Source organism: Malaclemys terrapin, chromosome 4, assembly GCF_027887155.1.
Source record: "Malaclemys terrapin pileata isolate rMalTer1 chromosome 4, rMalTer1.hap1, whole genome shotgun sequence".
NCBI classification, from domain to species: domain Eukaryota; kingdom Metazoa; phylum Chordata; order Testudines; family Emydidae; genus Malaclemys; species Malaclemys terrapin.
The window spans coordinates 94,566,323-94,588,598 of NC_071508.1; the positions used below are offsets into that span (position 1 = coordinate 94,566,323).

Here is a 22,276-nt window from a genome sequence, read left to right on the forward strand (position 1 = left end):
CAAAAACAGTACTTGGTCCTGCTAGTGAAGGCAGGGGGCTGGACTTGATGACCTTTCAAGGCCCCTTCCAGTTCTAGGTGATAGGATATCTCCATTTATTTTTTATTTTAATTTTTTTAAAACTATACAAACTAAACATCCTTAAATCAGAGGCTCTCGGTCTGTGTTTTTTCATCCTTTGCCTAGCTCTAAGGGGCAGTAACGACCGAGAGAAATATGTTTCGGTGGGTTTGGCGGTGCAGGGGGAAATCCAGGCTTGCTGACATTTACTAATAACAATCTCATCCTGCCAAGCCTGGAAGCTCTGCAACGGGCGGGCGGGGCCGTGTCTGCGCTGGTGCCTCTGCCACAAGGGAGTCTGTAGACCCCCCAAGTGAAGGGGGAGACCGAGGTTCTGAGATCGCAGAGGCACGTCCGAAGGCCCAGCCCCTCCCGGGACACCCCGCCGACCCAGCAATGGCTGAGCCACCCCGGAGCCGCCCTGCCTTCAGCGCTCCCCGGGCCGCCCCCAGCACCCCGCAGAGCCCACCCAGGGCCTCCTCCCCTCGAGCCGCGCTCACCTACCCGGCGCGGCAACCCCAGGTCCGCGGGCCACGGACACCGCCTCAGCGCCTCTGTAGCTAAGTCCCAACGGCAGCCAGCTCGCTCGCTCGCTCCGTTCGAGAGTTTAAACTTCAACCGCCACCAGCCTCGGCCCCATTGGCCGGTTCCTAGTACCACGGACACATCTGATTGGTCGCGCGGCCCGCCGGAAGCTCCGTGTGCAGAAGGGTAGTTTCCGCTAGGCCCATTTCCTACGGCAAGCGTGGGGTCGGCGTCCCGGTCCTGTGCAGTAGGAATCCGAGTACGGGTTCGTGATAGGTGCTGCTGGCCCCACTATCGCAGGGCTCAGGCGGACCTCGGCCCTTAATTTAGCTCAAGCTCCACAAAATCGCAGGTCGCGCTCTGGCCCGCAGCCCGCCGGGTCAGCATTAGTGTTGCTAATCGCACAGACACCCTGCTCCGCCCCTTCTCCGAGGCCCCGCCCCCGCTCACACTAGTCCCCTTCTGCCCCCGCAGGCTCTCTTCCGCCCTCACTCACTTTCACCAGGCTGGGGCAGGGGGTTGGGGTTCAGGAGGGGGTATGGGCTCTGGGAGGGGGCTGGGGCAGGGGGTTGGGCTGTGAGAGGGGGTGAGGTGGCTGGGCGGTGGTTACCTTGAGCGGCTCCCAGAAGGGCAAATGGGAGATATTCCAGAGGACTGGAAAAGGGACAAATATAGTGCCCAGCTATAAAAAGGGAAATAAGGACAACCCAGGGAATTACAGACCAATCAGCTTAATTTCAGTACTCAGAAAAATAATGGAGCAAATAATTAAGCAATCAGTTACAAGGAATGCCAAATAATCCATATGCACAGGAATGTTTATTCAGCCTTCAACACAAAAACAATATTTGGACATTCAGAAAAGCTTGGCTAAGGTTACCCCACGCAAAGGATGTCTCAAGATGGACCTGCAGCCTCCAACCATAACTTTGCTCATCTTACCTGCAGTGGCAAATCTTGGAGGAAAAGAGGAAGGGGTAGGTCTAGGGGACAACCATACCAGCTAGTGTTCGGTTGATCCTCAGAGTCTGACTGAGTAACCAGTTTCCTTCATTCATGCTCATAGTTAACTTCTGAGAGTTGTGTTCAAATCCCTCCCTCCCTGACAGTTAGAACTAGGGTGACCAGATGTCCTGATTTTATAGGGACAGTCCCGATTTTGGGGTCTTTTTCTTATATAGGCCCCTATTACCTCCCAACCACGTCCTGATTTTTCACACTTGCTGTCTGGTCATCTTAGTTAGAACCATTAAGCTATCCTTATGCAAAAGTGCCATGCTATTCCTCCAACAGTGCTGCATCTTGCAACAGTGCCACTACAGTGTGCGGGGTAACTACTGAGTAGAATACTGTTGGATTTTTTTAAATAAGGGTGAAAGGGAAATTTAGAGGGATCTCACGTGGTTGAGATTTTCACCTTGTTGCATTAAAAAGTATCAGATCAAAAAAAGCCACCTGGGGTGCTGCTGCATCAGAGCAGGCCAGTCATCACCAGTTGATGAGTACTGACTGGACTGCAGGGGAAACAAACTGCTTGGCTAAGCCCAAGAGAACCGGGTCCCTCAGCTGGGGAGTGAGACACCACTGGCCCAGGGCTGGGGGGAGTCATCTCTCCCCACTGCAGCCCCAGAACTGGGAGAGAGGCATCTGTCCCCATCACAGCCCCGGGCTGAGGGGAGTCCTCTCTCCCTGCCACAACCCAAGCTGGGGGAGAGCCCTCTCTCACCGCCGCAGCTCCGGGGCTGGGGGAGAGGTGTCTCTCCATGCCACAGCGCTGCACGCCCCAAGCTTCCCCATCGCTACCCCACACTGCCCCCACCTACCACTTATTACCCCCGCCTCACCCCACTGATCTACCTACCTAGACATTCTCCAGGCCCACCTGTGGCTACACCCCTATGTACACGCCTGCACGGCTGTACTAATCAGCTGCACGGCCCTTGATGACCTGTTGTGTGGCTGCGCGGGCACGCAGCTTAGAGGGAACACAGGTTGCAAGTGCTTTGGAGGATAGGATTAAAATTCAAAATGATCTGGACAAACTGGAGAAATGGTGTGAAGTAAATAGGATGAAATTCAACAAGGACAAATGCAAAGTCCTTGGGACTTAGGAAGGAACAATCAGTTGCACACATACAAAATGGGAAATGACTGTCTAGGAAGTACTGCAGAACGGGATCTGGGGGTCATAGTGAATCACAAGCTAAATATGTGTCAACAGTGTAACACTGTTGCAAAAAACCAAACATCATTCTGGGATATATTAGAAATGTTGTAAGCAAGACACAAGAAGTAATTCTTCCCCTCTATGCCGCGCTGATTAGGCCTCAACTGGAGTATTGTGTCCAGTTCTGGGTGCCACATTTCAGGAAAGATGTGGACAAATTGGAGAAAGTCCAGAGGAGAGCAACAAAAATTATTAAAGGTGTAGATAACATGACCTATGAGGGAAAATTGAAAGAATTGGGTTTGTTTAGTCTGGAGAAGAGAAGACTGAGAAGGGACAGGATAATAGTTTTCAAGTATATAAAATGTTACAAGGAGGAGGCAGAAAATTTGTTCTCATTAACCTCTGAGGATAGGACAAGAAGCAATGGGCTTAACTGCAGCAAGGGAGGTTTAGGCTGGACATTAGGAAAAACTTCCTAACTGTCAGGGTGGTTAAGCACTAGAATAAATTGCCTAGGGAGGTTGTGGAATCTCCATCATTGGAGGTTTTTAAGAGCCAGTTAGACAAACACCTGTCAGGGATGGTCTAGATAATACTTGAGTCCCGCCATGAGTGCAGGGGATGGGACTAGAAGACCTCTCAAGACCTTTCTCCTGCTTTTACATTCACATAGCCCAGTATGTCTTGCAGTCCCATGCTTCTAACATTCAAGACAGGCAGCTTCATCCTTCTCCATACTGCCTGTGCGCCAGCAGGAGGAGCACTGAGCACCAGAGAGAGTGTCACCTTGCTCTAAGTTCCAGTCCACAGTAGCTGGGAGGAACAAAAGGAAAGTTCTGATCAGTACCTGTAGCCTTGTGGTAGAGTATGCTCAGTCACAGTGTGGGGAGGTACCGCATGCATAGGCTGATCAGCACAGGGCACTGTAAGGGGATGGAGCACTCTCAGTGCAGACGGAATCTGTGGAGAATGTAGCTGCCAAACTCTAAGAAATCACTACTTCATACATGCAAATTGAGGGGTTTTTTTTTGTTTGTTTGTTTTTGGTTTTGAGGCTTATGACTTGGCCAAATATAGGTGAATTTTCACTGGGGTAGCAAAAGGCACGTACCTGACATCAACTGCCCTGCCAAATTTCAAGTCCCTGATCCAAATCCTGGAGTCACTAAAGCTTCTCACCAAAGCAGTAGTAAGAATATTTTAACATGGGCAAACACTGTATTTTTCTCTAACCTCATTCCTGGCAATGGCTATATCATTTGTAGCTGAAACTTTCCAAAAAAATTCAGGCTTAGGCAGACACCTGGCATGTAGAATGTCAGCCCAAACATTTTAAGTTTGGCAAAGTTGTAAGCAGCTGAAAGCAAGTTCTTATCATGGAAAGAGCTGGGCAATCTAAACTAGAGGTATCGCTACCTGCGCTGCCTATAAAAATAAGCGGTCATATTAAATCAGATAACGTTGGGAATCGAGATAAGCACACAGAAGAGCTTGCAATTATGGGCCTGATTCATCACTCTGTTAATCCATTTTTGCACTGGTGTAACCCAACATAAAACTGGAGTAATATAGTGGAGAATCAGGCCCTGTATCAGCACCTCTTATGCTGGGAATGTGACTTCCATTTGGATCATTAATTTGACCTTTGGATGCCTTATTAGATATTGGGGTCTTCTGGGTTCCTAACTAGCAGTTGGTGCCAAGGGCCCTTTGCTCCAGTTGGTATAAAGAGTGCAGCTTTTTTTTGACAGAGGTGGAACCTTGCTACAATTATCCAGACCTTTGTCACCCAAATTTAATTTATTTTAATGCACTCTTTATGGGGCTAGTGTATAGTGGGGCTGCCTGCTAATTAAGCATTATGCCACACACAGAGCACTTCACACTGGTGCTTTCAATGGAGGGACATGTGTTTCCACCAGCTAGGAATCTGTCCCAGTTTCTCCTGCTTTTGCATTCACATAGCCCAGTATCTCTACTTTTCATTATTTCCCAAATTTTACTGCCATTTTACTGTTTTGCCCATCAGACCCAGCAAAGCACAGTTGGCAATCATTCTATCTAACCTCCTGTCCCCACCATCCATACTGTACATCATGGGGTGCAAATAAAAACATGTACATTGGGCTTCCTTACATTATCCTGAACTAAGTATCTCCACTGCCATTCCTCTGGGTAGTAATTGTTGGGGTGGGGAATGAAAATCAAAGTCACATGTTCCCTTTATATTCATGAGACAAAGGAGCAATGGCAAGACAGTTTGCTTGTGATGTAAACTCATTAGGATTATTAGGAAGGCCATTAAGTTTAATTCTGGAGAAGATTACAACACAAAGATGGTTCCCTTGATTTGGTTCGCTGACCTTAGTCTCTATTCTTAGCATAACAGGCAGCTCAGACTAACACAGTGATCTCCAACCTTGTCTGATTGGATCCTCCCCTTTGTGACAGGTTGGCACCCAAGCCCCAGCCAGACCTACCCATATCCCACCAATCCCACATGCTCTGCTCTGATAAAGTTGCTGTATCTCATTTACTTTTTCCTCCATTCCCTCTTGACTTTTTCGGTATGTTCTCCTTTTACTTCCTGTCCCATGTTTTCTCTTCTGCTTAAAATTTGACTGTACTTTCTTCTACCAGTCTGGCTGTGCTCAGGGCCAGCCCTAGTCCAAATGGCGCCCCAACCCCCATTTGTTAAAACTTTTGAATACCTTATTTTTTATTGCATTTGTAATCTATTTCACAACTTTTATGCATGATTTATCCCTATCATATAAGACGATAAATTAGCATGCTAGGATTTGTAAATCTGTATTTATTCATGCCATATATAATATGGAGATATACCTATCTCATAGAACTGGAAGGGACCCTGAAAGGTTGAGTCTACCCCCCTGCCTTCACTAGCAGGACCAGGTACTGATTTTGCCCCAGATTGCTAAGTGGCCCCTTCAAGGATTGAGCTCACAATCCTAGGTTTAGTAGGCTAATGATCAAACCACTGAGCTATCCCTCTAAGCAAATACAGAATGCCTGAACCATGTTACTTCAAACATTCTATTTTCCCTTTTGTCGCTAACAACATAAACAGCACCCCGAGCCCAGCACTCCCCAAGCCGGGCACCCCAAGCGGTTGCCTAGGTCGCCTGCCCCTCAATCTAGCCCTGGCTGTGCTAATCCACCAAGAAGTAAACTGCGAGGTCACATAATACTGTACGCCATACCCAAACATTGGGCCCTATTCTGCAAATGCTTACTTGTGTGAGTAGTAGTATTAGCCCAGATCCTCAGGTCTGGCCAAGCTATGCTTCGCACAGACACTGGGGCACCAGGCTGCTTGCTTCTTACACCCTCTGCAGGACCCCTTTATACACCTTTGCTGAAATTTACCTGGGATTGGTGTAGAAGAATTGTTGTGGATGCTACTCCAGTATAGCTGAGGGAGGTGGGGCAGGGTAACAAGGACCCACTCACTGGATCTGGATTAGGATGGTAAAATTCTTCTCCCCAGCTGCCCTATGTTCCCCCATGGGAGAACCTACTTATTGTGGTTTTCTGTGGATGGAGTGGATTTGACCATCTCCATTAATATTCTGTCAAGCACCTCTCAGAGAACAGTTCCCATGATAAACCCCATGTGAGTGTAGCCAACAGCTTGTAATATTTTTCAAACTACTGAATAATGTTCTGTTAATTACACAGGCAGCAGGACCTGTAATCAGTGGGAAGAAAAGTCTCACCTCAAATGTGGGAGAGCTCTTCTAGGGTTTTTTTAGCTCAGGTATTTTTTACTGTATCAGTTGTCTCTACTCAGTAGGATGGACCCATTAATTTACCCAACTATATATCAAAGAAAGGGTTAGCGTGGTGTGAGGTAACCCCAAGAACCCTCACAGGCAGAGATCAAAGCAGCTGGAAATGTTGCAACTAAAAGACCAAAGCTGCTGCCTCTTTGGAATGGAGAAGAATCTAATGGGGCTGGAGGTAGCATCTATAAAGTTCATAGTTGTGGGGGGAGAGGATGGTTTATTTAATTGCTTCTCAATGACATGTCTATCTTAGGTGTTTCTAGGATGCCCATCCCAGTAGTATCTGAGCTCCATCTCAGCTGTCTGGGAGCTAGTAACAGAAAACTGCTATTTGATCTCACTCCTTCTCCTTTATCTAATCTCATCTATCAATAGCATGCGCAGCAGCATGGTATCTGAGCGCCTCACAGAAATTACACAAAGTCAACAACCTTCCTTGGAATCTTCTTTCTGTGTTGAAATAAAAGTTAGGGTTTAAAGAAAAAGGAAATCCAAATGGGTTCTTTGTGATTCACCTACCCACCCCTGCAGCTGGTGGAGGGCATATCCTGTGTGCAGAAAAGGAACACTGTTTTATGTGCAGGAGTTCTAATGCTAATATAATAATTCATTAATAACAATAATAGCATTTATATAGGGCTCAGCATGTTCAAAGCTCTGTGCAAATACTAATTAATCCTTACAGAACCCTTGTGGGACAGTGTGATGAGGTATACAAATTCCACACTGGAGAGCAAGGGGTTAAGGAACAGCTCTGGGCTTGGGAAGCCCCACCCAGACACACCTGCAAAACCTGCATAAGCAGAAGGCAGGGCTTTAAAAAAGGGAGAAAAGCTCAAAGTTGGGGTATGTGGGTGGAAGGGGGCAGATGGCTGCTCTGTAGTGAAAGTGCTGCCCAGAAGCTCATTGTCTGAGACTTGACACCACAGACCTGTACCAACCTACATATGAGGGGCCCAGGACTGAGGTGCAGGTCAGAGACTAGATTGTGATTTACTCTGGAAGCTAAAGGAGGCTGGGACAGGAAGTGGTCTGGGGGGTGGCTGATTAGCACCCCAGTGTGCCAATTGGAGACACCCACACATTGGGCCCTGGACCAGAACCTAGTGGAGAGGGTAGCCTGGGCTCCCCTACCCATTCCAAGACATTACAACAGCAAAGAGCCTTCATCTAGGCTGAGAGGCCAGCTGGAAAAGACTGACTGTTCAAGGGTCCAGTCCCCCAAATTCCTGTGCTATGCAGGGGACTGGAAACCCTTGGGGTTGACAAGTTGCCAGAAAGACTGCGAGCAGCCAAGTATATCTCCACCCTAGACCTCACAAAGGGGTATTGGCAGATCCTCTGATGTCAGAGTCTCAGGAGAAGACTGTCTTCTCCACCCCATTAGGTCTGTGCCAATTCTGAACTATGCCATTCAGCCTCTATGGGCAGCAGCCACTTTCCAGAAAGTCATGGACCAAGTGCTGCAGCCACATGGGCAATATGTGGCAACATACATAGATGACATAGCGATTTACAGTCGTAATCGGGATGACCATGTGTGACATGTCATGTCCACCCTACAAGCCCTTGAGAGTGCAGGACTCATGGTGAACTTGATCAAGTGTAGAATGGCGAACTGGGAAGTCACATACCTTGGCTACACCGTGAGGTGGGGCAGATTACGAGCACTAATTGGCAAAGTTCAGGCCTTATAACTTTTCCCATCCTGACAACCAGAAAACAGGTATGGAGCTTTTTGGGTCTAGTGCGCTATTATAGATGATTCATAGCAGATTTTGACACTATTGCAGTGCCCCACACAGATCTTGTGAAGGTACTAGTCCCCAAAAGATCATTTGGTTGGAAGAATGCAACAGGGCATTCAGGACTCTAAAGAACCATGTGTGTCAGGACCTGGTACTTTTTCACCCAGACTTTGAAAAAAAGTTTGTTGCAAACTGATGCCTCTGCAGGAGGACTTGGAGCAATCCCTTCCCAAGAAGTTGAGGGAGAGGAGCAACTTGTCCTCTATATATGCAGGAAACTGTTCCCCTGGGAGATGGCCTATTTGGTCATGGAAAAAGAAGCTTTGGCTGTGAAATGGGCTATAGATATTATTTAGTGGGAAACCGCTTCTCATTAGTGTTGGCTGAACAACATGAAGGACATCAACCTCTGGATTATGCAATAGTACCTTTTATTACAACTGAATAGTTTTCAGGTACTTCACCATGCTGGGAGGACCCACCAGAATACAGATTTATTTTCCCACAAGTGTGGGGTCGCAGGGCTGGAGAACAAGATACCGTGTCCTGTTTTGAGGGTGTGGGTATGTGATGGGGTATTCAAATCCTATTGGAGAGCAAGGGGTTAAGAAACAGCTCTGGGCTCGGGCAGCCCCTCTCAGACACACCTGTCAAGCCTGCACAAGCTGGAGGCAGGGCTTTAAAAAGGGGAGAAAAGCTCAAAGGGGAAAGGGGGTAGAATGGAGCAGACAGCTTCTCTAAGGGGAAAGTGCTCCCAGGAGCTGATTGCCTGAGACTTGACACCACAGACCTGTACCAACTTACAAAGGAGAGGCCGGGGACTGAGTGTGCAGATCAGAGACTAGACTGAAGTGTTTTACTCTGGGAAGCAAAAAGAGGAAGTGGTCCAGGGGAGCGGCTGCTTAGCACCCCCCACCCATTGGGCCCTGGACTGTAGGCCAGTGGAGAGGGTAGCCTGGGCTCCCCTACCCACTCCAGGAGGACGTTACGGTGACAAAGAGCCTTTACCTAGGGCGAGAGGCTAGCCGGAAAAGACTAACTGTTCGAGAGCCCAGTCCCCCAAATACCTGTGCTAAAGGGGAGGACTGGAAACCCTTTAGGTGAGGCACTGAAGGACAGGACTGTGTTTCCATAGGGAGATGACCTACCAACCTCTGCATGATCACTAGGCAGCACTGTCTGTGGCTGTGCACCTCCTTCAGGCAGGTAGGTAAATATCATCCCTATTGAACAGATGGAGTAACTGAACTACGGGTGAAATGAGTTCCCAAAGTCCTTAACTAGTCAGTAGCAGAGCCAGGACCCCAGTCCTTGGGCTTGGATGAGCTGTTGTCAGTATAGGCCCTGAGGGGAGAAGGCAAGGTGGTTTTATGCTATCTTGGCACTTTCTCAATCCCCAAGGTTGCCACAGGGACCAGTTTGGTCCCCCACGTAAGTTAGAGATGCCTCAATGTTACTCTGATGGCCACATGTAACAGCCCCCAAGGGGTTGTTGTGGCAGCTGTGAATCACCAGAGAGGAGAGCACTCCCCATGCATCCTCTAGACCAGCAACTGTGAGGGTGGTGGCGGCCTAGAGTCAGGGAAATCTCCAACTGCCTGCTTAAGCTAACTCCAAGACTGCTTTGTGTCACTGGATGGGCGCAAAGGAGCTGTCAGTGGGCTGAGGATCTTGTTCCAGGGCTTCCAGATACTGATGTGCATTGGGATGCCTGCTTGTTTCATCTCCTATTGCAGCTTCCTTAACCTGGTCGTCTTTTTAGACAAGGAAGGGGTCACTTGCCAAGCAGGGTCCCACCATTTTCATGGTTCAGATTCATTTTAAGCTCTTCCATGCTAGTGCAGTGGCAGACCCCAATGTATTTAAGCCTCATAAGAAATAATAAAACCCTTGGCGTATACCGTTAGTATTCCCTTGAAGAGTGGTCAAAGGATTTGAAGAGAGGGACTCATTGGCAGAAGCTTCTGTACAGCTTCATGTCCAGACTTCATATCACATAAACTTTAATATTTCTCTTTCTGAAATGGGCTGATCAATATTTCTGTGGTATTACTTACTTCATAACTTGCTGCAGCGTCAGCCAAAGGTGCCTGGAGCCAGCACTACAATATCTCAAGTCAGGCTAAACTAACAGTGCCTGCAATTAATAGGGGATCATGTGCCCAAGTCCTATAAATAAATGAAAGGGACAGAGTCATCCTTCGGAGGCTCGTCACCTTTTAGGCACTCATGCATACCTTAGACGCACTGGGCCAGCACGACAGCTCAGGAACAAAATGAGCAATTAATTAAACAAATGTACGGTAACAGAGGTAATGGAGTAACTATCTACACAGTGGGAAAGTTTCCCAGAGCCACGTCATCAGACTAGAGAAGGCTGGAAGAGGAAAGGAAAGAGTAAAAAAGAAAAGAGATTCTAATGAGTTGAGAAAAGACCAATAGAGTTATGTCTAAAACATAGGAGGGCCTGATTTTGACCTCACTTACATCAGTAAGCAGCCGGGGGTACTGTTTTGGGTTCTACTAGATAGATCACTGGTTAGTTTTTGGCTGACTTGACAGCAGTTGTATTGGTGACCCGAACTCTGTACCTCAGCGGCAGTATCTTCATGCCAAACAAATCCTGCTATTTAGCATGATGTGCTTTAATTCAGCCACAAGTTATTGGCCTACGGTCAGGAATCACTGGGAGAAATTCCCTGGCCCGTGTTATGCAGGACATCAGATTAGATGATAATAATAGTCCCGTCTGGCCCTAAAAACTACAAATCTGTGCATTTTATACTGGTGTAGCTCCATTGACTTCAGTGGAATTGTTGCTGAGTTGCACCAGATTGAGATCAGACTCAGGCCCCGTAACTTCAGCCGTGCAGCCCAGGTCTAAAGTACTGAGGTGTATGTGTGAAGAAATGACAACTGAACCCCTTTCCACATTGCTTTCAGGGACACGGATTAACAACATTTTAGCTTCCAAGAAAATACCCAAGGCTTCTTGCAACACTTGGGCCTTTCCCACAGTGGGAAATTGGCAGTGTTTGGAAACAGGTTTCAACAACTGATTTTTGAAAATGGTCAGTCCCTGGATTGATGATGCAGGCAGGGCTCAGTAAGCAAGAGAATCATCTCTATTTATTACTGGCAGAAAATACAAAGGCTGTTCCCCACCTGCTGCTGGTAGTACTGCTGTACCAGCAATTCCTCTTTCTGCACGTGCAGGAAACACATACCCCCGCAAACATCCTCTCAGAGGTACTTCCCTCCGCCAGCAGGGAGGTGCCACACCTTTAGGGGGCCAAGAAACAGCTGCTCCCCCAACTAGCACAGCAATTCCATTACAATAATAAGGCCCCCATCCACCCCAGAGTACTGCAGAGCTCTATTTCATAGTTGCATAGCATGGGTATCTCTCATATTTTAATCTGCGTGTAGCAGGATGCAGGCATTTCCAATGTCATGTCAGCTAGCCCTGCTCAAGGTATGTTCAGATGTTCAGGGGATGTAAGAGGAGATTACAGGATTCTCATGTCTCCTGTGCCATCTCTGTCACAGAATTCCTGACATCCTTTCCTCAGAGGGAAGCTTTCTGGCTGCCCTTGGCATCACCAATCAATCGCTTTGTGAGGTTGTGTTTAGGCCTTGGACTGGTGCCTGATTTTCAAATCCCATATACTTGGTGTGCTACTAAGGGGTGCCTCCCCTGACCTTGGCATCTCTGTTCCACAGTGGACTGAGACTACAGAGCTTTGGGCCAGCAACTTCTCCATTACCTCTCAGATAACAGTCAGTTCTTCCGATCAGATGCAGTCTCCAGAACTCCCCGATAAGACGGTGTGCATTCCAGATTCCACTTCAATTATTCACACTGGGATTGTACTGCAGTATCTTTCTCTCAGATAGTTTCTCTCTCACTTCTCTTTTAAATAAGACCTGGTCTAACCACAGAGAAAGGTTTCCAGGACTGACATGTATTTACTCTAAGTGGGACTCTGTTTCTTACCCTTTTTCAAAAATACCTCCTGGAACTGTAAGGGATCAGAGACAATTCCTATAACATTCCTAAGGATGGTTTTGGTAAGAACAGCAAGAGACGAGACTTGCTCCATTTCACAGTATTTAGCAGTTAAATGGGAATAAATCTTCAACTCTCTATAACCCCAACCTTTGGGGACATTAGGCTCCAGATCTGAGCTTTGAGGCTTGGGCCCAGTTCTACATTTAAAATAATAGTATAAAATCCTATGTCCATAGAGCTTTGTTTTAGATATGAAGGATTAATCTTCATTTACCTGAAGGTTCCTAACAGAACTATTCAAAGTTCTTTTTCAGCTCCCTGAGGATTACTTCTGAACCAATATAAAAATGTCACACTCACGCTCACACAGAATGAGCAAACATTCCCCTGACCAAAGAGGATCCATAACTCATATAGCTGATTATAAGCCAGAAGTAGCAGATTCCCCAAACCTAGGCTCTGAGTAACACTGATGGCAGACAGAATTGGGGGTTTCTGAATGTATGAATAATCAGATGAGGACTCCTCCTTGACTACTAGATGTTGAAGGTCATAAGGATATATTAAAGAGGCAAGGTGGGTGAAGTAATATCTTTTATTGGACCAACTTGGTCCAAGATATTACCTCACCCACCTTGTGTCTCTAATATCCTAGGACCAACATGGCTAAACAACACTGCATATAAGGATATATGACATTCAAAAGCAGATTTTCCATGGACTCCCTGTAAATTCTCAGATTTGACCTACAGTGTTCTTAGTTAGCTAATGTGACACTGAATGCAATTTGTCCAGGTCTATATTGATCATTCAGTCATGGGCATCATCATGTCAGCTCATCTGATTCTTCACAATTGCATTCAAATACTAAAAGTTTGTAATGCAGACACAACCCTAGCCCTTTCAGCTGTGCAAGACTAATGGGTAAAAACTTTACTCATGGGGGCATTCTGCACCAAAAAATTAAAAATTCTGCGCACAATGTTTTAAAGTTCTGTAAAATTCAGCAAATTTAATTTGTCAAAATAACACTACATAATCAAGTCAGTTTCAATTATTTTGGTAATTTATTTCAAAATACCTGTCAGCAAGTATGTCTGTAACAATACACACACACACAAATTCCCCCAGTAGTAGAGAGTTCAAGAAACCCCTATGACAACCCAGTTCCTGTTTCTCTGCCCCCTTTTCCACCCAAAGTCCAGCTGGAGGGCCAGACACCCACAACCCCTCCCCCCCAGAGCCCACCTGTGGAGGGCCCCCCAACCAATATACCTGCACCCCCTCCTCTGCCCAGAACCCAGCTGCGGGGCCCTCCTTGAACAGACACCCCTCCCCCCCATCCCAGGTTTGCACAGACTTTCCTGCGTGTCACCCTCTCCTTCCCTCAGGGCATGCTGGGAACTGCAGCTGCCGGGAACCCTGTAGTTCTTTCTCCCTCCCTGCAGCAGTGTATTCTATGTGCAAGCTGGGCTCTGCTGAGTCCAGTGGCCCCTCGTGGCGGCTATCAGCAGTGCAGCTCATTTCTGTCGTGGGGAAAGGAAATTCTGCATGCACAATGTTAATTTCTGCAAAATTCTGCATTGCGCAGTGGCGCAGAATTCCCCCAGGACTAAAACTTGCTTTTGTCAGTGAAGTAAGTCTCTCATGCAAACTGGGATCATATTCTGTACACTAAGAAGGTGTATTTCTACACATAAAAGCTCCAAGTAGAACAGGGATCACTGAGCGAATTGATTTGATGGAATGTCCAGTTCTATTCTAGATGAAGTCTGTTGTTGAAGGAGAACAGCAGTGGGACCAAGGATCCACTTCAGATCAAATCACAGATGTCAATAAGAGGACAGGATTGTGGGAGCAGCTTGTGAGGTACAGAGAGGGTAGATTGAAGCATATGGTGCAGTGTGCTTGAATCCCAGCAGCACACATCTGCTTCACAGATCTGGCACAGCCTTAGACCGCCAACCAAAGTTTGTTTTAGCTCCCATGAGAGTACATTAGAAAAGAGTCCAATAAAAGTAGAGTTCACTTTTCAAAACTGTGTATAGACAATGATATTGGAATAGCATGAGGAGCAGCATGAATTTTCCTGTATTTGGAACAGAAGTTCTTACTAACTCAGTCTTCCCAGACTAAGTTAAGATCAACCCTCATATACACCTCCTGCCTAGCATTACTTGAACGTGCCCAATAACTGAAGGAATGTTGCATTTGATAGAAACCTGGGATTTTTAGAGCAACTCTTTCTAAATCTCCAGCCTTTCAAAGTCTGTGCACCCAGCCCACCCTGCCTGCTTTGGACATAAGAATAAAAAACAAAACATTTTATAACACTCATGACTCATGTCTTGCTCACCCAACTGATCACACAGTCTGATTGTTTCTGCCACCGTACCCACATATTTGTCATGGGATGCATAAACAGGGGAATCTCGAGTAGTAGAGAGATTATTTTACTTCTATATTTGGCACTGGTGTGATTGTTTCTGGAATACTATGTCCAGGACTGGTGCCCACAATTCAAGAAGGATGTTGATAAATCAGAGAGAGTTCAGAGAAGAGCCACAAGCCTGATTAAAGGATTAGAAAACATGCCTTGGACTGAGAGACTCAAGGAGCTCAATCTATTTAGTTTAACAAAGAGAAGATTAAGAGTTGACTTGATCACAGTCTATAAGTACCTACATGGGGAACAAATATTTAATAATGGATTCTTCAATCTAGCAGAAAAAGATATAAAATACTCCATGGCTGGAAGTTGAAGCTAAATAAATTCAGATTAGAAATAAGGTATAAATATTTAACAGTGAGAGTAATTAATCACTGGAACAATTTACCATGGGTCATGGTAGATTCCCCATCACTGACCATTTTAAAATCAAGATTGAATGTTTTTCTAAAGCTATGCTCTAGGAATTATTTTGGGAAAGTTCTATGGCCTGCGTTATACAGAAGGTCAGACACTAGATGATCACAATGGTCCCTTCTGGCCTTAGAATTTATGAATCTCTTCCTGTTGTTCTTGTTTCAATTTAGGGCCCATTTTCTCAGACAGTTAAGTTTTACTGGGACTACATCTAGGAAAAATGGTATTGCCAACCCCAAGTATTCAATATGAGTCTAGCCACAAAAAGTCATGAGATTGGTTTAAACAACATGAGATTTTAAAAAATAAATGTGGGGATCTTTTTATTTGCCTTTCGGTGTCTGCACCTATAGGGTTCATATTTTCAAGCTTGTCTCCACAATGGCTAGAAACTTACTGTTTTTTTTAATGACAGCTAAGCTTCTCACAGAATCACTTGACTTCAAGAGCTGGGCCTTTAAGAAAAACACCAAATATCATGAGACTTGTGTAACCCCCACACCTCCTGGATGTGGTGCTCTGTTCCCAGCTAGTAGCACTTAGACCACTTGAGATTAATGAATCTGCTACAGCTTTAGCTACTAGGCTTGTAACTTTTAGCTCATGCAGTAGAGCAGTGCTCTTCACTATTTTTGAAGTGGGGGCCACTTTGGCAAAAAATCTTCAATGTGAGAGCCATATCAACCCGGCACAGACGGTTGAACCACATACCCGATACAGATGGTTGAACACTCTAAGTTTTTGTTGGTTGATATGGTAATATTACCATTATTGGTAATATTGCTTGGCATGCAGGAGCGATTATGGGGTGTGGGCTCAGGGAGGGGGCTCAGTGCTGAAGCAGGGGTTTGCAGTGCAGGAGGGGGTATTGGGGGCTGGCTCTGGGAGGAGGCTCAGGGGTGGGGCAGTGGCTTGGGGTGCAGGAGGGGGCATGGGGGGCTGGCTCTGGGAGGCTGCAGGTTGCGTGATAGAAGAGCTGTTCAGAACCTGCCCACTGAAGGAGCAACACTTACTTCAGGCAGCCGCTGGCCGGCCCCACGCCGCTCCTGGAAGGGGCCAACACGCCCCTGCAGCCCCTGGGGGGGCACATGGCTCTGCGCGCTGCCCCTCTCTGCAGGCACCACCCCCACAACTCCCATTGGCCACAGTTCCCTGTTCCCGACCAATGGGAGCTACGGGGGCAGTGCTTGCAGGCAGGAGCAGCGCGCAGAGACCTCTGCTTCCCCCCTTACCCTGTGGGGGCATGCTGGCCGCTTTCAGGAGTGGTGGGGGCCAGGGTAGACAGGGAGCCTGCCTTAGTTGCAGCCCCACTGCACCGCCGGAGAGCGTGATCAACAGGGAGCTGCAGTTAGGGTCCATAGGAGCCATCACTGGCTCGTGGGCTTGCAGTGAAGAACACTGCAGTAGAGGCTCATGCATTTAGCTGCAGAGCTCCTAGGTTCAATCCTGCCTGCCGACAATTGGGATATGTTGGCATTACAAGTGGGGGTTCATCTGGGATATCAACTGGGAAGTCTCTGAAGCTTGGGACACACTTCCTCAGCTAGGGAAAGTATGTAACCCCTCACCTCCTGGGTGTGATGTTCTGTCCCCCTCTAGTGGCACCTAGACCACTTCAGATTAATGAGTCTGCTACAGCCTTAGCTAACAGTCACATGACTTTTAGTTCACGCAGTAGAGGCTCATGCATTTAGCTCCAGAGGTCCCAGGTTCGATCCTGCCTGCTGATGACTGGGGTTTGTCAGCGTTACACTTGCAATAGTTGACAACATTGTATAGCTGCTTACAAGGTTATATAGCCATTTACATCTGTACAAAGTGGGTATAAAATGCTACTGGATCAGAACAGTAGCCCACTTTGCATAGGTGTAAATAACAAGAGGATGAATGGTCCAATGGCTAGGATGTTAGCCTCACATTTGGGAGACTTGGGTTCAAGTCACTCCTCTACCACAGACTTCCTGTGTAACCTCGGACAAATAACAGGTTTGCCTCAGTTTCCCCATCTGTAAACTGGGGATAATAGCACTTCCCTTCCACATAAGGAGTGTCGTGAGGATCAATACATTAAACATTGCAAGGGACTCAGATCCTACTGTAAGATGTGAAGACTCAGGGTTTGGCTAGATTAGGCAATCACAGACTCAATAGCTGACCACTTAAAGTTCCAGATAGTTCATCTAAACCAAAAACTGCCCATCATATTAAAAATGACTCCAGAAACCACAAAGTAAAAGGCACTTTTTTTTTTAATGCAAAACAAAATCTCAGCTAGTAAAGTCTGCCAAACATTGGGAGCTTTCTGGAGCTCTGATGGGCTTTGTAATGGGTTGCCACGTGTGTCAGATGGTTATTGCTTCCGGGGCAGGGTCTACTTGTTGGGTTAGATTCAGTGTTTACTCACACTAATGTAAAGCCAGTGTAATGCAACCCCCATGCTCCAGGTTCCCTAAACCTCCAAATGCCAGAAGCTGAGACTGGATGACAGGGGATAGATCACTTGAAATTGCTCTGTTCTGTTCATTCCCTCTGAAACACCTGGGACGGGCCACTGTCAGAGACAGGATACTGATCTAGATGGACCATTGGTCTGACTCGATAAGGCCATTCTTATGTTCTTAACTCCTTTGAGTTCAGTGGAGTTACTCTTGATTTATACTAGTATAAGTGAAAGAGATTCAGGCATAAGATGACCAGATAACAAGTATGAAAATGCAATATCGGGACTGTCCCGATAAAATCAGGACATCTGGTCACCCTACTGGTCACCCTGCTCAGGCCCCTTCTTCTTCTAGAGAGTAAGGAAAATAGTTGGGACAGAATGTTAGAGAAAGCACAGATCAAAATGTAGCAAAATATCCAAGAAACATATGTTACAATGGATTTTAAGGAAAACTTGTTTGTCTTTTAAAAAAAAGGTGAACAGATCAACTGTTCTGAAATATTTTTCTATTGTTGATTACAAAAGTAAAGTAGCTACAATAGCACTAACACCTTTATTGAGGTGTAGTGTAAAGCTGCATGGCTGATGCGAATTGGTGGGCTCTCAATTTACTTCTCTTCCCCTAAGAGTCAGTAATGATTGTGGGTTACAATTATATAATGAAGAAGGATATGGTGAGAAAAGATTCCAATAGTCAGTTCACATGGTTCAGTATGGCTTCAAAAGATACCAAATTTAATGAAGGCTTATAGGAAAAATGCCAGCAGACCTTGACAACCATAGGCCCTGATCCTGGGAAGTGCTGAATATTTCACTGAGCTCAGGGATATATTATAGCATTTCCCCTCCAAACAGTTCACTCTGTGTCCTCCAAGGGAAGGAAACCATAGAGCTTTGGTTTTGTAAATCTTTGTCAGCTGAGATTTTGCTTTACAAACCCAAACCCCAGAATAATGTAGATCTAGGTCCTGTTTTCTAATCAAACCTCCAAAGTTTTCGTGGATTCACAAAATGATCCCAGTTTTGACTCACATGTAGAAATCAGCTTCCTCACTGTGACTACCAAAAAGGTGAGCCAACCCAGCCCTGATCTGCAAGCCTGTCTGATAAAAGGCCTGAATCAATCCTGCCTACCCAATTTTGAGGTGAAGTGGGCACTGGTCCTATTCTCTATGATACGGGCACACAGTTGTCTATATGCTGTAAGACTGTGTAAATATTCTTAATGTGAGACTCTGAACATGACCAAAATTCTGAGAGAAATCTTGGTTGTGAAGATAAAAGGTGTTTTAATGCACCGTCTGTGTCCATGTCTCTCTAACTGGTTAGAATGAATCCTTGGTGCTGACGCTTCTCACCAGTCACAGATAAGCTCTGGAGAAACAGCTCATTTGATTGACAGCTCATTAGAAACTGCAAGACCGGCGAAACCCAAACTACAGACCATCTCTTTCTCTCTCTCTCTCCCTCTCTTTCCCCCTCCCCCATCTGTCTAGTCTGGGAGTCGTGCTGGTCAGCACTGGCCTGAGTGGAACAAAGAACTCAGGAGACACAGGAGGAAAACAACATCAAATTTTAATAGCGTTCTAGAAAGGCTGGGTGTAATGGATCAGGGCCAAAGGCTCCCCCGCCCCTACTGCCTAGACGCTTGTATTTACTTACCATATATAGACATGCAGAGAGCATAGATCGTGCCATGCTGCACGTACACACGTGTATACACACGTGAATACACAAAATCCTACCTTATATATTCTGGAAGGCACAGTGCTATATAAACCCACTTAAAAATAAAGAGTTACATACAATACAGGCATTGAGCAAATACAATGTTAATAGAGGAGGCAGCGGTAACTTTGGATGAGGTCACACAATAGGCCAAATTCATCCCTGGTGTAAGGCAGGGGAGTTACACTAGGGGTGAATTTAGTTCAGTGTGTCTGTCTACAGTATATTATCAAAACTTGTTTATGCAAATCCTGTTTATGCATCATGAGATCATAATCCCCCATATTTAGAAGACTTCTATTAGTGATAAGCCTGACAAGTCCTGAACCCATTAACTAGAATGCCAGTTTCTTCACCTCCCTCAAGGATCATCCAAGGATCTCCCAGCTCACTCTAAGGCTCTTGCTCTACAGGGAGAATGAAGCTCCCTCTGGCATATACCAACTCTAAAACTGAGTGAACAATTTGTAACATATAATGTGATGCATTATGCCATTTTTTCTATTTATGGGATGTCGTTTTGCAATGGCCTTAAATGGATTTGTTATTTGAAATTATTCAGTGGCATTTTCCACAATTTTCCTCTACTCAATAGTGTAGTACTTCAGTTGCATTGCTTAGTTGTGATTGGTTTCCAAAGATACATGGTATGGCTTCTATTCTTGACTGGATGCATGTAAACCATATACTGTAGTCAGGTTTCTGGTATAAATTCTCAGAAAAGAGGACGTTGTAATCCACTCTCCATGAGTATTCAAATGTGTGAGCTTCATCTTCTGTGAGTTTTTATGCTAGTAAAACTGAATCATACAACTATTAGCAGACAAGAATTAGATAAAGAAAGTAGACACAAATGGGCCACGAACACAGCCAAACTGAATTTGTTTAAAAATATTAATGAATTATTTGCAGGGGGTTTTTTTTTGGTTTTTTTTTTTTTTGCAAGATTCTCCCAGCTTTAGTCAACACAGTGAAAACTGAAAGAGAACTTCAAAATAGAGCATACAAGTTGAGAGGACTAGAGGATAAGTGCTGTAAGACTATTTTAGCTTAGAAAGGCTCTGACTCTAATGGAATTTAGGTAGAATATCTGCACAAAGACCACATAGAATTAATGGAGGTATTAGTCTGTGAAAGGGATGAAGTGAGAATGCATGTGTTATTGTGGCACTGCATTCATTGGTAACATCTGTGACCGTGAGCCTGATTCTCCTTTCAGACTAGTGTAAATCAGGATTCACTGCAGTCAGTACAGTTACCCTGCTATAAAACTGGGGTAAGTGAGAAGATTATCAGGCCCTTTATTCCAAATCTAGAAAAAATTACCTTTCCAGTGACATAATAATCATAACAATAATGTTTTGTACTTATATAGCCAGGGCCTGCTCTTAAAAGCCACCCGCCCCCACCCCACACCCCTCAGCGTGGCAGGGGAGGGCGCCGAGCCCGGCCGCAGGCCCGCAATTCCCGACCAGCCGGAGCGCTGGGGGGAGGACGGAGAGCCCGGCCGGGGCTCTCCGCTCTCCCCGGGAGCAGGGTGGAGAGCCTGGCTGGGGCTCTCCACTCTCCCCGGCGGCCAGAGTGCCGGGGGGAGGGTGGAGAGCCCCTGGCGGCCAGAGCGCCGGGAGGAGGGCGGAGAGCCCGGCCGCATGCTTGGTGGGCTGGTGCCTGGAGCTGCCACTGTATATAGCACCTTTCATCTTTAGATTTCAAAGAGCTTCACAAAGGTGGGTAGGTAAAATTATCCTCATTTTACAGATGGAGGAACCAAGGCTTGAAGAGGTGATGTGACTTGTCTAAGATCACACAGAGGTTCAGTAACCGAGCTCAGAAAAGAACCCAGGTCTCCTGATTCCCACTCCCTCGCTCTAGTCACTGGACACACTGGGCCTGATTCTCCCCTCACCTACACCAGTGACCTCAGAATCATCCCCAAGTTATTGCACATTAAGATAAAGTACTAAGCACTATGGACTTAGATGCTGTAAGGTCTCTGTATGCAGAACTCCATTTACTTCAGTGGAAGTTAGCCATGCAGAGTGTTTGCAGGATTGGGCCCTCCAAGAAGAGCAGGTGGTTTATAACTATTTTTAAAGGATTTATACATGTATTTGGAGGGCAACAAACCTTCGAAAACTAGGGGGTACAGCTACAGTATTGATTCAGTACAAAAAGAGAGCTTAACCTTTATCCAGTCTTAAAATACACCCCTTTCCTTAGTAAATGCTCCCCAAGTTCATGTGAATCAGAAGGAACTATTGAATCAAACTGCAAGTGCTTTTGGATTTTTGTCATTTAGCTTTCCTAGAGAATTATGCAACACAAAGGAAAGTAGGATTCTACAGGTACCCGGCATCTCAATGGGGCTTCAGACAGAAGCCATCGTATCGCTCAATTGTAATTTTCCTTTAAAAAGAAATATATTATTCTATAGTAAAGACCTAAACATTCCAGCTTACAATAGTATTGCTACAGAATCTTGGACCAGTAGAATATTGGAATAATTTTTTTAAAGGTTTGATATTAGAGGCAGCATTGTCTATTGAACTAAGCACAGGGCTGGGAGCCAGAAATCCCTACATTAGTGTTATTATTAATTATTTGTTTTTGGTAACACTCAGACTTTGCTAGGTGCTTTCCAGACATTTGAGTGCTTGCTTCTGGAAGCTCACAATCTAGGGACAGACAGATCCTAGATAGAGGTAGAGGAAGGGGAATCACCAAACACTGTTTACTTTCTAATCCTGGTTCTATCACAGAACCATTGAGTGGTCAAGTCAGTTAAATCACTTATGGTGCTTAGATATTAAGGTGATACAACCTTAAAAAAATTCAGATAGATACAGCCTAATTTTCAAAAGTGACTAACTATTTTGGTTGCCCAATTAAAGCACCCAAAAACTGAGGCCCCAAGA

The 22,276-nt window shown here is 45.8% G+C and overlaps 1 protein-coding gene across 2 annotated transcripts in view; it reads right to left on the reverse strand.

Moving 5' to 3' along the window:
• BUB1B (BUB1 mitotic checkpoint serine/threonine kinase B) overlaps window positions 1-891 on the reverse strand; it is a 50,664-nt gene extending 49,773 nt beyond the window's left edge. Inside the window, exon 1 of one of the 2 annotated variants that reach the window (XM_054028688.1) lies at window positions 561-891. The gene's annotated coding sequence lies outside the window, so the exon portion shown is untranslated. The remainder of the gene's footprint in view (window positions 1-560) is intronic. The other variant, XM_054028687.1, reaches the window with a different exon arrangement.
• Between the last annotated feature and the right edge of the window lie 21,385 nt (window positions 892-22,276).